Here is a 15,073-nt window from a genome sequence, read left to right on the forward strand (position 1 = left end):
ACAGGGAGATAGTGAAAGACAGGGAAACCTGGCGTGCTGCAGTTCATGGGGTTGCAAATAGTGGGACACAACTTGGTGACTGAAAAGCAGCAACAATAAACCTCTATTGGAGTTTTCATATCCTTACACAATCCCATCCCCTTAAGTATAGGCTGGACCTAGTGACTTACTTTTAACAACTTGACTGTGATAAAAGGGGTGACACACAGTCAGAATCTAATCCATAATTTTTCAGCCTATGAAGAACTAGGAAAATCTTTCACATAGGAGAAGACAATCAGTAGGTTATATCACCAAGATGACAAAGGTATAATTACTTGAAAAAGACATAAAAGCAAGTATTATTTAAATATACCAACAGTAAGGTCAAACTCTGTTGAAACAAATAGCAAACTAGAAGTTCTCCTAGACTTCTAAATGGAAATTTTAAAACCAAAAAATGAGATTATTAAAATAAAAAATTACTGGATCCATTCAATAGTAAAATGGAGATGACAGAGGAAAGTCAGTGAACTTGAAGACAAGTCAACAGAAATTACCCAATCTGAACAACAAAGAGAAAAAAAATTGAACAGAGCCTCAGGGACCTGTGAATGATAACAAAACATCTAATGTGTGTTATTAGAGTCCGAGAACCACAGAAGAAAGTTCAGTTAAAAAAAAAAAAAAAGGTATATAAAAAACTGATCACTGAAAACATTCTAAATTTGGCAACAGACACAAACCTCCAGATTCAAGAGACTGAGTAAACCCAAACAAGGTAAAACCAAAGAAATACACACCCTGATAGGCAAAATCAAATCGCTAGAGTCTAAAGGCAAAAAATATCCCCAAAAGTAACAAGTTGAGAAAAATGATACATCACTTCTAGGGTAACAATTGGAATGACTGTGTTTTCCATCAGAAACTAAGAAAGCCAAAGGAAGTTGAACATTTTGTTAAGTAGTGAAAGAAAAGACCATTCAACCCCGAACTCTAAATCCTGGGAAAATATTCTGCAGGGATGAAAGTGAATTAAAGACCTTCTCAGATGAAGGATTTCTCAATCCCTCTCCACCAATATATATGTTCCAAAAGAGCTGCTAAAGGAAATTACTTATAAAGAAAAGAAATTACACAAAAAGAAAATTGGAACGTCAAGAAAGAAGACAGAGGGCTTCTCAGGTGGTCTAGTGTTTGAGAATCCACCTTGCAATGCAGAGACACCAGTTCAATCCCTGTTCTGGGAAAATCCCACCTGCTACTGTGTACCTCCCAAGCCTGTGTGCCACAACTATGGAGCCCGGGCCCTAGAGTCCATGAGCTGCAACTACTGATCCCATGTGACCTACAGCCCATGCTCTGCAACAAGAGAAGCCGCCACAATGGAAAGCCCACACGCTGTAACACAGAGTAGCCCCCACTCTCTGCAACTAGAGAAAGCCGGCATGCAGCAGTGAAGACCCACCACAGTCTAAAAATAAAGAACTAGCTTTTTTTTAAAGAAGAGCAACAAAAATTATAAATATATGGGCAAATACAATAAATTATTTTTCTCCTGCTAACTTTCTAATGGTTTGAAGGCAAAAAAAAAAAAAATGACATTGTCTGGTGGTGTTTTAGTATAGGTTTAGTATATATATAGTATATGTAAAACTTAAGACAACTATGATATAAGATTATACCATGTACAGTTCTCTTGTATAACATTCTCTAGAAGACAAAACTGTGGGAGAAGGTAATGGCACCCCACTCCAGTACTCTTGCCTGGAAAATCCCATGGACAGAGGAGCCTGGTGGGCTGCAGTCCATGGGATCGCTAGGAGTTGGACACGACTGAGCGAATTCACTTTCACTTTTCACTTTCATGCATTGCAGAAGGGAATGGCAACCCACTCCAGTGTTCTTGCCTGGAGAATCCCAGGGACGGGGGAGCCTGGTGGGCTGCCGTCTAAGGGGTCGCACAGAGTCGGACACGACTGAAGTGACTTAGCAGCAGCAGCAGCAGCAGCAGACAAAACTGTAGCAGTAGAGGAAAGATAAGTGGTTGCCAGGGCTTAGGGAGAAGGTGGAATATGACTATGGAGAGATAGCAGGAAGGAATTTCTGGAGTGATGGAACATTACTATGTCCTGTTTGCAATGGTGGTAACCACTCTATGTATGTCCTGAATTTTATAGAATACAGGGGAAAAGTAGATTTTGCTATATATTAACTTTTTAAATGGAATTAGAGCTAGGCACTCTGATTTCAGAGAGAGTGAAATCTGCCTCCCTCTCACCCTCAGTTCTAAGTGACACATCCCTTTCTCTTACTTGTTTGCTTTTACAGGAATGTCATTTAAAAAAGGACAGAGTCCTTCACATCAAAATGATAAGGCTTAAAATAAAATCCTTTAGGGAAAACTCATTGATTTAAATTCACCTGAAGTTTTAAATATTCTCCAGCTTATTTACAGCAGTGTGTTCTGATTAAATGGAGCCTGCAAAGGGAGGCGCAGAACATTTTGACAGGAGATGCCACCAGTGAAAGACTGGAGTTATCTAAGAGCCTTCATATTGATAGACAAGTCTTGGAGAACACTTCAAATATTTGTGATGGAGGACAGAGGCAGGATGTTTGTGATATTAACTATCTGGAGCCCTTCCCTCTAGCCCAGTAAGCAGCTCCTAATTCCTGACCATTGCCCTAGAGCTCCTCAGTACCCTGCAGTCACTAACTGGAAACTCTGAATCTGCAGCTACTCCCTCCACATTTCTCCTAATGCACATACAGGCTGCAATACCACGAGGCAACAAGGGTATAGGTATGAAGGATGAATTAGGTGTTATGTCCATGGACTAGCTGCTTCATCAAAGTCAGCAGTGAGTGAAGCAGAGAAATCAATAAGGGAGATTGACAAGAATGGCAGGGAGAGAACCAGACTCATGGAGGGGAAAGTAGGGGACTTAGAAGTGTCAAAGGGTAAGTGGTCAGCTATATAAAACACTCCAGAGAATCAGGTAAGATGAAAATTGGGATGCATTCATTGGATTTGGTGATTAGGGAAACTTAATACTTTGGTGCAAACAGAGCATGTCCACAAGGTATGCATTACAAGTGCCTGTCAAGTTCAACTTTCCTTGCTAGTAAAAAGTGCTGCACCCTCAGTCCCGACACAAGAAAGCCATGCTCGTTTGACTGTTGCAGGACAGTGGCCAAAGACTGTCCAGTCATGAGTGACAGACCAAGAGCTGCCCGTTTATAGGCTGGTAAGGGAACAGTATTGCATAGGAATCTGGAATGTTAGGCCCATGAATCAAGGTAAATGGGATGTGATGAAGCAGGAGATGGTAAGAGTAAACATTGATGCCGGGGTCCAGCCCCGGTGGATCCAGGGAATTCGAAGCGGGGACGGCGTTGGCGAGGAAAGACTTATTTATTTATTAATATAAGATTAGATTAGGAAAAAATAGTGTAGTAAGAAAATTAAGTGGAGAGAAGAGGCTGATTAACTTGGGTTACGTGGAAAACCAATAAAGTTTCAGACAAGGAGCTTGCACCATCTACGTTAGGCCGCCGGCGCCCATTTGAATATTGGAGAGTGCCCCGCCTTGGGCTCTCTCTTATGGATCTTAAAAGCCGGAACAAGTATGTAGACATAGTGAGCCTCCAAGCCCCAGATGGGAATTCAGCCTGAAATTAGAGTAAAGAGGAGACTCGAGGGAAACCAGTCCAGCGACTGGCTCTCCTTCTATTGTCCTTCAAGGCCTTTTATACTTTTGATTATACGTAGAGACCAATGGGTAATACAAAATTATGTAGCGTTAGCAGCCCAGACTCTTTCTGTATATCTTTTTGTATACAAAAGGTCTCGGATGATTTACAGTATCTTCTGGCCAAGAGGCTTGTTAACACTTTTTGGCTCTTTTTCTTAATGAATGTTAATTTCGTTTCCCCTAAGTGTTTTTCTTTAATCTGCATCTCCTTAAAGCGCTAAAGTTACATCTCTATAGAACAAAGGCACAGTGGGTTATAACAAAGAAGGTACTTAACTCAAAGATCTAATGTTGCTAATACCAGGTCTACTACTTGTTTTTCTATATACCAACTATATCTAAAAATAAAGGATATGAAAATTTGGCAGCAAGTATTGGCTCAACAAATGAAACCTTTAATCAGTCCTATTCTAATGATTTTGACTCTTCGGAAGCCCCTACATTCCTAGGATGTTTTAACTTTCCTGTGCCTCCTGCGGTCAGGAGGCCTCAAACAATCACATGCGCAGCTGTACGAGTCCTGCAGGCAGGCTAGAAAGCCATCAGAGGGGTTTTTGGATTGAAACACTCTTTCAAATGCAGAAGACTAAAGCCCTGAATTCAGTTTTTCCAGAGAATGTCAGAAGAGTGGAAAAGCAGGCAGATTCTTATTTTTGGGGTGTGGATGTTCAGGAAATTCCAGGGGGAATACCTGAGGTCTGATTAGCCTTGCCATCAGAGCTCTGCCGCATGACCTTGTCACGGGTGGAATTCCTCACGCTGGCTCCTGGCACATTGACATCTTACGAATCAGTGAACTAAAATGGATAGGAGTGGGTGGATTTCATTCAGCCGACCATTGGATCTACTACTGTGGGCAAGAATCCCCTAGAAGAAATGGAGTAGCCATCATAATCAACAAAAGAGTCTGAAATGCAGTACTTGGATACAACCTCAGAAATGACAGAATGATCTCAGTTCCTTTTCAAGCAAGCCATTCAACATCACAGTGATTCACGTCCATGCCACTACCACCAATGCTGAAGAAGCTAGAGTTGATCAGTTCTATGAAGACCTAGAAGACCTCCTAGAACAAACACCAAAAAGAGATGTTCAGTCTATTCCTCACTGGGGGTTGGAATGCAAATGCAGGAAGTAAAGCGATACCTGGAATGAAAGATAAGTTTGGCCTTAGAGAACGAAATGAAGCAGGGCAAAGGCTAACTGAATTCTGCCAAGAGAATGCACTGGTCATAGCAAACACCCCTTTTCAACAACACAAGAGATGACTTTACACATGAACATCACCAAATGGTCAAAACCAAAGTCAAATTGAATTACATTCTTTGCAGCAGAAGATGGTGAAGCTGTATACAGTCAGCAAAAACAAGACCTGAAGATGACTGGCTCAGATCATCAGCTTCTCATAGCAAAATTCAGGCTTAAACTAAAAAGAGTGAGGAAAAACCACTAGGCCAGCCAGGTACAACTTAAATCAAATCCCCTATGAGTATGAAAGAACCAGGTTAAAACTACATATTAAAAAACCTAAGATCATGGCATCTGGCCCCCTTACTTTATGGCAAATAAGAGAGGGAAAAGGTGGAAGTAGTGACAGATTTCCTCTTCTTGGGCTCTAAACTCACTGCAGATGGTGTCTGCAACCATGAAATCAGAAGATGTTTGCTTCTTGGCAGGAAAGTTATGACAAACCTAGACAGTATGATAAAAAGCATAGAGATTACGCTGCTGACACAGGTCCGCATAGTCAAAGCTATGGTCTTCCCAGTGGTCACATACAGTTGTGAGAGCTGGATTGTTAAAAAGGCAGAACGCCACCTTTGAGCTCTGGTGCTGGAGGAGACTCTTGAAAGTTCCTTGAACTGCAAGGAGATCAAACCAGTCAGTCATAAGGGAAATCAACCCTGAATACTCTTTGGAAGAACTAATGAATGCTTAAGCTAAAACTCCAGTATTTTGGTTATCTGATCTGAACAGCTGACTCCTTGGAAAAGTCCCTGATGCTTGGAAAGATTCAGCGCAGAAGAAGAAGAGGGTGTCAGAGGATGAGATGGCTGGATGGCATCACCAACGCAACGGACATGAACTTGGGCAAACTTTGGGAGATGGTGAGGGACAGACAGGCCTGGTATGCTTCAATCCATGGGGTTGCAAAGAGCTGAGCATGACTGGGTGACTGAACAATACAATGACTATGCGGTAGAAGTGATGAACAGATTCAAGGGATTAGATCTAGTGAACAGTGTGCCTGAAGAACTATGGACAGAGGCCCATAATACTCTACCAGAGGCAATGAACAAAACCACCCCCCTGCCCAAAAAAAAGAAAAGCAAGAAGGCAAAGTGATTATCTGAGGAGGTTTTACAAATAGCTGAAGAATGAAGAGAAGTGAAAAGCAAGGGAGAAAGGGAAAGGTATATCCCAACTAAACACAAAGTTCCAAAGAATAGCAAGGAGAGACAAGAAAGCCTTCTTCAATGAACAGTGCATAAAAATAGAGGAAAACAACAGAACGGGAAAAACTACAGATCTCTTAAGGAAAATTGGAACTATCAAGGGAACATGGGCACAATAAAGGACAGAAATGGTAGAAACCTAGTAGATGCTGAAGCGAACAAGAAGAGATGGAAGGAATACAAGGAAGAAAAAGGTCTTGAACCAGATAACCATGATGGTGTGGTCAGTCACCCAGAGCCAGACATTCTGGAGTGCGAAGTCAAGTGGGCCTTACGAAGCCCTGCTGTTAATAAAGCTAGTGGATGTAATGCAATTCCAGTAGAGCCATTCAAAACCCTAAATGCCAATGCTATCAAAGTGTTGCACTTTGCAAATCTGGAAGACCCAGCTGTCGCCACAAGACTGGAAAAGTCAATCCTCATCCCAATTCCCAACGAGGTAGACTAAAGACTGTTCAAACCACTGGACAATTGCACTCATCTCCCATGCTAGGAAGGTCATACTTAATATCTTGCATGCTAGGCTTAAGCATTATGGGAACCAAGAACTTCCAGATGTCCAAGCTGGCTTTAGAAAAGACAGAGAAACCAAAGATCAAATTGCTAACATTTGCTGGATTATAGAGAAAGCAAGGGAATTCCAGAAAAACATCTACCTCTGTTTCATCAACTACACTAAAGCCTTTGACTGTGTGGATCATAACAAACTGTGGAAAGCTCTTAAAGAGATGGGAATACCAGACCATCTTACCTGTCTCTTGAGAAATCTGTATGCATGTCAAGAAGCAACAGTAGAACCCTGTATGAACAACTGAGTGGTTCAGGATTGAGAAAGGAGTACGACAGGGCTGTCTGCTGTCACCTTGTTTGTTTAACCTATATGCTGAACACATCATGAGAAATACCAGGCTGGCTGAGTTATAAGCTGGAGTCAAGATAGAAGGGAGAAAAATCAACAACCTCAGAAATGCAGATGATACCACTAATGGCAGAAAGCGAAGAGGAACTAAAGAGCCTCTTGGTGAGGGTGAAGGAGGAAAGTGAAAGAGCTGGCTTAAAACTAAATATTAAAGAAACTAAGATCATGGCATCTGGGCCCCTTACTCCATGGCAAATAGAAGGAGAAAAGGTCAAAGTACTGACAGATTTCCTCTTCTTGGGCTCTAAGATCACTGCAGATGGTGACTGCAGCCATGAAATCAGAAGACAATTGCTTCTTGAAAAGGAAAGCCATGATAAACCTTGACAGTGTGTTGAAAAGCAGAGACATTACTCTGCTGACAAAGGTGAGTATAGTCAAGTCTATGGTTTTTCCAGTAGTCATCTATGGATGTGAGAGCTGGAACATAAAGAAGGCTGAGTGCCCAAGAATTGATGCTTTCAAACTGTGATGTTGCAGAAGACTCTTGAGAGTCCCTTGGACTGCAAGGAGAGCCAACCAAGCCATCCTAAAGGAAAACAGCCATGAATATTCATTGGAAAGACTGATGCTGAAGCCGAAATTCTAATACTCAAAGAGCCAACTCACTGGAAAAAAAGACCCTGATGCTGGGAAAGATTGAAGGCAGGAGGAGAAGGGGATGACAGAGGACAAGATGGTTGGATGGCATCACTGACTCAATGGACATGAGTTTGAGCAAGCTCTGGAAGATGGTGAAGGACAGGGAAGCCTGGCATGATACAGACCATGGGGGTCACAAAGAGTCAGACACAACTGAGCGATTGAACAACAACATTGGTCTTCCCAGTGGTCATGTATGGTTGAGAGAGCTGGACTGTAAAGAAGGCAGAGCACTAAAGAATTGATGACTTTGAACTGGAGAAGACTTCTGAGAGTCCCTTGGACAGCAAGGAGATCAAATTAGTCAATCAACCCTGAATACTTGTTGGAAGGACTGATGCTGAAGTTGAAGTTCCAGTATTTTGGTCATCTGATACGAACAGCCAACTCATTGTAAGAGTTCCTTATGCTGGGAAAGATTGAAGGCAGAAGGAGAAGAGGAGGTCAGAGGTTGAGATGGCTGGATGGCAAACTTTGGGAGATGGTGAAGGACAGGGAGGCCTGGCACGCTGCAGTCCGTGGGGTTGCAAAGACTCGGACACAACTGGGCAACTGGCCAACAAGAGGAGCTATGAGGAGGTCTGGTGCAAGACAACCGTAATAACAGCTATTTAAACCAGCTCTGTCCAGGATTTGGACTCTGATATGTAAAGTAGATCGAGCAGCTGGGTGACAGAAGAAAACAGAGCAAACATTAAAAGAGAGAGGAAAAGAGAGACAGACACAGGCTAGGAATGCTGAGAGAGATGGATGAAGAAGCAGGTCCCCACTGCTGCTCTGGACTGCAGGAGGGTGTGTGGGATCAGGATGTGTGGGGGCTTTCTTAGGAAGCTTGGTGGCAAAAAGAAGAAAGCTTATATCAGATTGCAAAGAAAGGTCAAGGGCAGTGGGTGTGTGTGTGTGTGTGTGTGTTTAATAAGAGGAAAGACTCAAGCATGAAGGAGGATGTGAGGAATACCATTATGCTGACTCATTTAAGTCCCGCCTCTCGATCAACCTCGACAGTCGGAGGGTGTTATGCTTCTCTACAAATACCCAAGGAACCAGAAATGCCTAGAGATGACCACCTACCTAGCAGAGAAGGAGCTACAGAATATTCAAAGTGATCAGTGTGGGTGGAAGAAAGCATCACGTACAAGTGTGAAACATCCAGCAGCCTCCCTCCTAAGCACTTGACCCACCTTTTCTCATGTTTGCCCCACCCCCATCACACCTGTAGGATAAGCATTATCCTACTTTACAGTTGAGAATGTGAGACTCAAGGAAGTTCAGTAACAGAGACCATTGAAATTGGACTTTGAACTCGGATCTGTTTGTCTGAAGTCCTGCTCTTTTCACTTTTCATCGTTTTTCCTATTCATGAATCTTATATGCTTATCAATCAACAAGAAAACTTTTGTGGAGTTCTTTTCGGTGCAGCTAAAACTAAAACAAAGAAATTTCCAATATAGTTGAGAAATAAAAATATGTGTAACATAAGTGACAGTTCATGGTAGGCCAGTTAGGGTCCAGTCAGGAAAAGAGAAACTTCACTGTGTACTTCATAGTGAAGATAGAATTCAATATGGGAATTGTTAAATGGGTGTTGGAAGCCTGAAAATGGTAAAGGAGAATATTGAAGGAAAACAGATAATAGCTACAGAGAGTGGCTACTACTCCCGTCTGAGGGGTCAAAAGGAAGGAAGTGGTTGGGTCTTTAGAACCTTCAAATTCAGAGGAGGGGCCTAATTAACTGGGCCTCTGAGGAAGTATAGAGCCTCTGGTACCTCAGAGGTACGGACAAAGTTCCTTATGGAGCTGGGGTTAAAACGTGGGGAGGTGGGCTGTCTGGCAAGGACTTTTATCTCATGAGCTTGAGGTAGGGGGGCCTGAAGAACTGAAATTCAGATTTCTGAGGAGAGATTATTGCTTGGCTACCAGTGGGACCTCTGAGGTTGTTCAGTGAAGCTGGTCCTGGATGTAGGCAAGGAAGTTGGAGGTCAGAACCAAGCTCTACTGCCTGGGGGCAACACTGACAGGAATAGCAGGCATGCGGGAAGAAGCAAGTCCATTTTCTCTCCCTCCTGCTTTCTAATCTCTCTGGAACTACCAATACTGGCACCATGTAACAGGAAGTCAATTGGCAAAGGAGAAATGGAGGTGGAAGAGTACCAGCCTCAGCATCCCAGACCAGAATCTAAAAGAGTGTGTTTAGGGCTGAAAGACAATAGCATATGAAGCAACATATACCAACTACCAAACAAGGTGTAGAAGGCCAGGATGAAGGGTGGAAGTCATTCCTAGGGCTGCGATGGTTGAGGGAGGCCTCACAGAAGAGATGGCGCTTGGGCTGAACTCTAAGAGTTGGCCCAGAGAGGATGAGGGACCCCAAAAGCTGAGGCAGAGCTACAGGAAATCTTGAGGCAAGTTTGGGGACAGAGTGGAACCAGGAGACCAGGATGGAAAAGTGGGTTTAGGGATATTTTTAACAATTAAAATAAATAAGTAAATGTCAGCATCATTTTAACCCACTCCAGTACTCTTTCCTGGAAAAATCCCATGGACAGAGGAGCCTGGTGGGCTGCAGTCCATGGGGTCACTAGGAGTTGGACATGACTGAGCGACATCACTTTCACTTTTCACTTTCATGCATTGGAGAAGGAAATGGCAGCCCACTCCAGCGTTCTTGCCTGGAGAATCCCAGGGACGGGGGAGCCTGATGGGCTGCCGTCTATGGGGTCGCACAGAGTCGGACACGACTGAAATGACTTAGCAGTAGCAGCAGCAGCAGCAGCAGCATCATTTTAATGGAACTTGTTAAACTGACAGAATGAGGAGTTTGGCATTTGTCTCTTTAAAATGAAAGAGCTGGGCAGTCAAGTGCCTCTCTCCTAATGACTCCATTTCATGATCAGCTCACTGTCAAGGATACAGAGGTTACAACAGTAGAGCAAGTCCTAGGAATCTGACTTTTGAAGTCTGAGAGATTATCCAGGCCAGTGATTTTCCTGTGTGTGTGTGTCTGTGTGTGTCTGTCTGTCTGTTTCTTATTGCATGAACACTTTTTCCAAACAAAAAGTTAGGTACAGCCACAAGGCATGAAACAAACAGGAGGAGAGGTTCTCTGGGAGTGTCAAGAGCTTTTCCCACTTGGCCTCCTCTTTTCCCCGCTGCAGGGGACTCTGAGATAGTTCTCGAAAACTGGAACATGATTTGCCAACCAGTGATCTACATGAACTCCTCCAGTTTATAGATGAGGAAGCTAAGGTTCAGAAAGTTTATTGGTCACTCCATAGATTAGTACTAGGTTATGATTACAATGCAAATCTTCTGACTTCTGGTCCAGGACCATTTCCCATTACAGTTGGAGGGGTCATATAACTTATTGTCTAAACTAGAATGTGTTTGAGAGTGAAAGAGGACAATAAAAATAATTGATACTCATGAACAGATTCACAAAAATAGTAACCTGGGACTGTCCAGAGCAACCCAGAATATTTGGTCATGCTACTGAAACTTTGCTGCATTTTTTTATACTTTCTAACTGTGGTGTTGGAGAAGACTCTTGAGAGTCCAAGGAGATCCAACGAGTCCATTCTGAAGGAGATCAGCCCTGGGATTTCTTTGGAAGGAATGATGCTGAAGCTGAAGCTCCAGTAGTTTGGCCACCTCATGCAAAGAGTTGACTCATTGGAAAAGACTCTGATGCTGGGAGGGATTGGGGGCAGGAGGAGAAGGGGACGACAGAGGATGAGATGGCTGGACAGCATCACGGACTCAATGGACGTGAGTTTGAGTGAACTCCAGGAGTTGGTGATGGACAGGGAGGCCTGGCAGGCTGCAATTCATGGTGTCGCAAAGAGTCAGACACGACTGAGCTACTGAACTGAACTGAACTCAAGATTATCCCAGTCTCCAACAAAACCCTTCTCACATTTATTTTTTGACCCTCAGTGCCTCTCAATCTAAAGACTGCACAGAATCCAAGACTGACCTGGGTTCCTCCCAGCCTTTCCTACACAATATTTTTTAGTGTAAATTGCTCTGATACTTTTCTAGACATTCATTTGTACAGGGGTAATGGGGCTTTGGGCAACAATCACATGGTGATCAGAAATTGGAAAAATGTTTGTGTTGGCTGAAAGCCTTATGGTATCAGTCAAGTTTTTAACTGAAAGCAACAGAGAATGACTGACTTATTTTTATAGAAAAGATATACCAGATACTACTGGGTGGCTCATAGAAGTGCTAAGAAGATTGGATCATTAAAGCCTGGAAGTAGACAGAAAGCAAACAACCAAAATCATATCACAGAACTAGTCCAGTGTGAACCTGGATGTCACCAGCACTGGGTGTTGGATACTTCAGCTAGCATTGTAGCCCAGTAGACCCAGAATGACTTCTCCATTGATCCTGCTTCTTTGCATAGCCAGCTCTCAATCAGAGAGTCCAAGTGGGTTAATCTGATTGGCCAGTCCTAGACCATCCCTGCAAGTCTAGTCTTTGAAAGTTTTTATAGTAGAAAGGAAGGTTCTGTGTACTATACTATATATTTGTTCCCAAATGTTTGCTGTGCCTCCCTGGGGGGAGGATTATACTTCCTTGTCTCTTTGACATCTGGCTTGACCATGTTGTTTATTTTGACCAGTAAAATATAAGCAGAAATTGATGCCGAGAATGGCCCTGTGGCGCTCTCAGGCATGGAGGCCTTTTTGTCCCCCATTACTTGTAGACAAGACCCCAGTCTCCATGACCTTCTCTGAGTTCCAATGGGAAGAATCAAACAGTTGCTAATCAAGGGAGGAACAGGCATGAAAGCACCTGAAAGTTGCTCAGTCTTGTCCAACTCTTTGTGACCCCATGGACTATATAATCCATGGAATTCTCCAGGCCAGAATACTGGAGTGGGTACCCGTTCCCTTCTCCAGGGGATCTTCTCAGCCCAGGGATTGAACCCAGGGCTCCTGCATTGCAGGCAGATTCCTTTCCAGCTGAGCCACAAGAGAAGCCCAAGAATACTGGAGTGGGTAGCCTATCCCTTCTCCAGCTAAAAGCACCTGAAGCAAGATTAAAGGGACCAGAGAGGCTCAATAAGTTTAGGAGACTACCTAAGACCCGGCACACACCCTAATCTTGTCAGAATACCCATCCTCTTGAAACTTGGCAGAAGAAAGAATGCAAGACTGTTACTGCCTTGATTCTTATCACATACCCCTTCCTGGTTACATAATCTCTCCTTATTCATCAGAGAGTGTGGGCATAGTTCTTGCGGCATTAGCGTGCTCTGTTCTCGCTTTGTTTGGCAAAGAAATAAAGTCACTCTTTCCTTGTCCTCCATAACTGTCTCTGTACTTCTGTTTGGCATTGGCGCAGAGTTATGTGGCAACCTGGATGGGAGGCAAGTTTGGGGGAGAATGGATACACATATATGTATGGCTGAGTCCCTTCGCAGTTCAGCTGAAACTACCACATTGTCAATCGGCTATACCCCAATACAATATAAAAAAATTAAGAACTCAAAAAAAAATATTTTGGCAGAAAAATGAGATGAATAACTTCCACACGGAAACATTAAGAGCCAGTCTGTACTTTCAAGATCAGCCAAGATGGCAGAGTAGAAAGACCCTGTCCTCTAACAAGCATCTCAAAAATTGCAACTATTTGCAAATGAAAAAGACCAGAACCTACCAGAAAATATTTTCTAAATGAAAGACATAAAGAAGCGACCACAATGAGATGAGTAGGAGGGGCAAACACACCATGTAATCAAATTCAACATGCTCTAGATGGATGACCCACAAATTGGAAAATAATTACACTGTAGACGTTCTACCACAGAAATAAGAGTTCTGAGCCCCACATCAGGCTCCCAGCCCAGGGAGTCCTGCACTGGGAAGATGAACGTCCACACCATTTGGCTTTGAAGGTCAGCAGGGCTTAATTTCACGAGTCCCAAAGAACTGGGAGAAATAGAGACTTTGCTTTTACACCATGAACAGTATGAAAAGTCAAAAAGGCATGACACTGAAAGGTGAACACCCCAGGTTGGTAGGTGGCCAATATTCTACTGGAGAAAAGCAGAGAAATAGCTCCAGAAGGAATAAAGAGGCTGAACAGCTAAACCAAAGTGCCCAGTTGTGGATGCATATGAAAGTGAAAGTAAAGTCCAATGCTATAAAGAATATTCCAATATTGCATAGGAACCTCAAATGTTAGGTCCATAAAACCAGGTAAACTGTAAGTAGTGAAACAGGTGATGCCATGCATGAACATCAACATTGTAGGAAGCAGTGAACTAAATCTGACATAAACTACAGCAGGATCCTCTATGACCCACTTCCCAGAATACTGGAAATAAAAGCAAAAATAAACAAATGGGATCCAATTAAAAGTAAAAGCTTCTGCACAACAAAGGAAACTATAAGCAAGGTGAAAAGACAGCCTTCAGAATGGGAGAAAATAATAGCAAATGAAGCAACTGACAAACAACTAATCTCAAAAATATACAAGCAACTTATGCAGCTCAATTCCAGAAAAATAAATGACCCAATCAAAAAATGGGCCAAAGAACTAAATAGACATTTCTCCAAAGAAGATATACATAAGGCTGACAAACACATGAAAAGATGCTCAACATCACTCATTATCAGTGAAATGCAAATCAAGACCACAATGAGGTACCATTTCACACCAGTCAGAATGGCAGCAATCCAAAAGTCTACAAGCAATAAATGCTGGAGAGGGTGTGGAGAAAAGGGAACCCTCTTACACTGTTGGTGGGAATGCAAACTAGTACAGCCACTATGGAGAACAGTATGGAGATTCCTTGAAAAACTGCAACTAGAACTGCCATACAACCCAGCAATCCCACTGCTGGGCATACACACCAAGGAAACCAGAATTGAAAGAGATACGTGTACCCCAATGTTCATCGCAGCACTGTTTATAAGAGCCAGGACATGGAAGCAACCTAGATGTGCATCAGCAGATGAATGGATAAGAAAGCTGTGGTACATATACACAATGGAGTATTACTCAGCCATTAAAAAGAAAACATTTGAATCAGTTCTAATGAGGTGGATGAAACTGGAGCTGATTATACAGAGTAAAGTAAGCCAGAAAGAAAAACACCAATATAGTATACTAACGCATACATATGGAATTTAGAAAGATGGTACCGATAACCCTGTATGCGAGACAGCAAAAGAGACACAGATGTATAGAACAGTCTTTTGGACTCTGTGGGAGAGGGAGAGGGTGGGATGATTTGGGAGAATGGCATTGAAACATGTATAATATCATATAAGAAACAAATCGCCAGTCTATGTTCGATACAGGAT

General features: G+C 42.8%; 1 long non-coding RNA gene across 1 annotated transcript; it reads left to right on the forward strand.

Moving 5' to 3' along the window:
• Positions 1 to 2,033: 2,033 nt before the first annotated feature.
• On the forward strand, positions 2,034 to 13,226 carry LOC120860186. Its single transcript, XR_005720261.1, has 3 exons — positions 2,034 to 2,047; positions 4,548 to 4,549; positions 13,137 to 13,226. It is a non-coding gene; the product is annotated as an uncharacterized LOC120860186 (long non-coding RNA).
• The last annotated feature ends 1,847 nt before the right edge of the window (positions 13,227 to 15,073 follow it).

The sequence above is a fragment of the Oryx dammah genome, unplaced genomic scaffold (assembly GCF_014754425.2).
Source record: "Oryx dammah isolate SB20612 unplaced genomic scaffold, SCBI_Odam_1.1 HiC_scaffold_11050, whole genome shotgun sequence".
NCBI lineage: Eukaryota > Metazoa > Chordata > Mammalia > Artiodactyla > Bovidae > Oryx > Oryx dammah.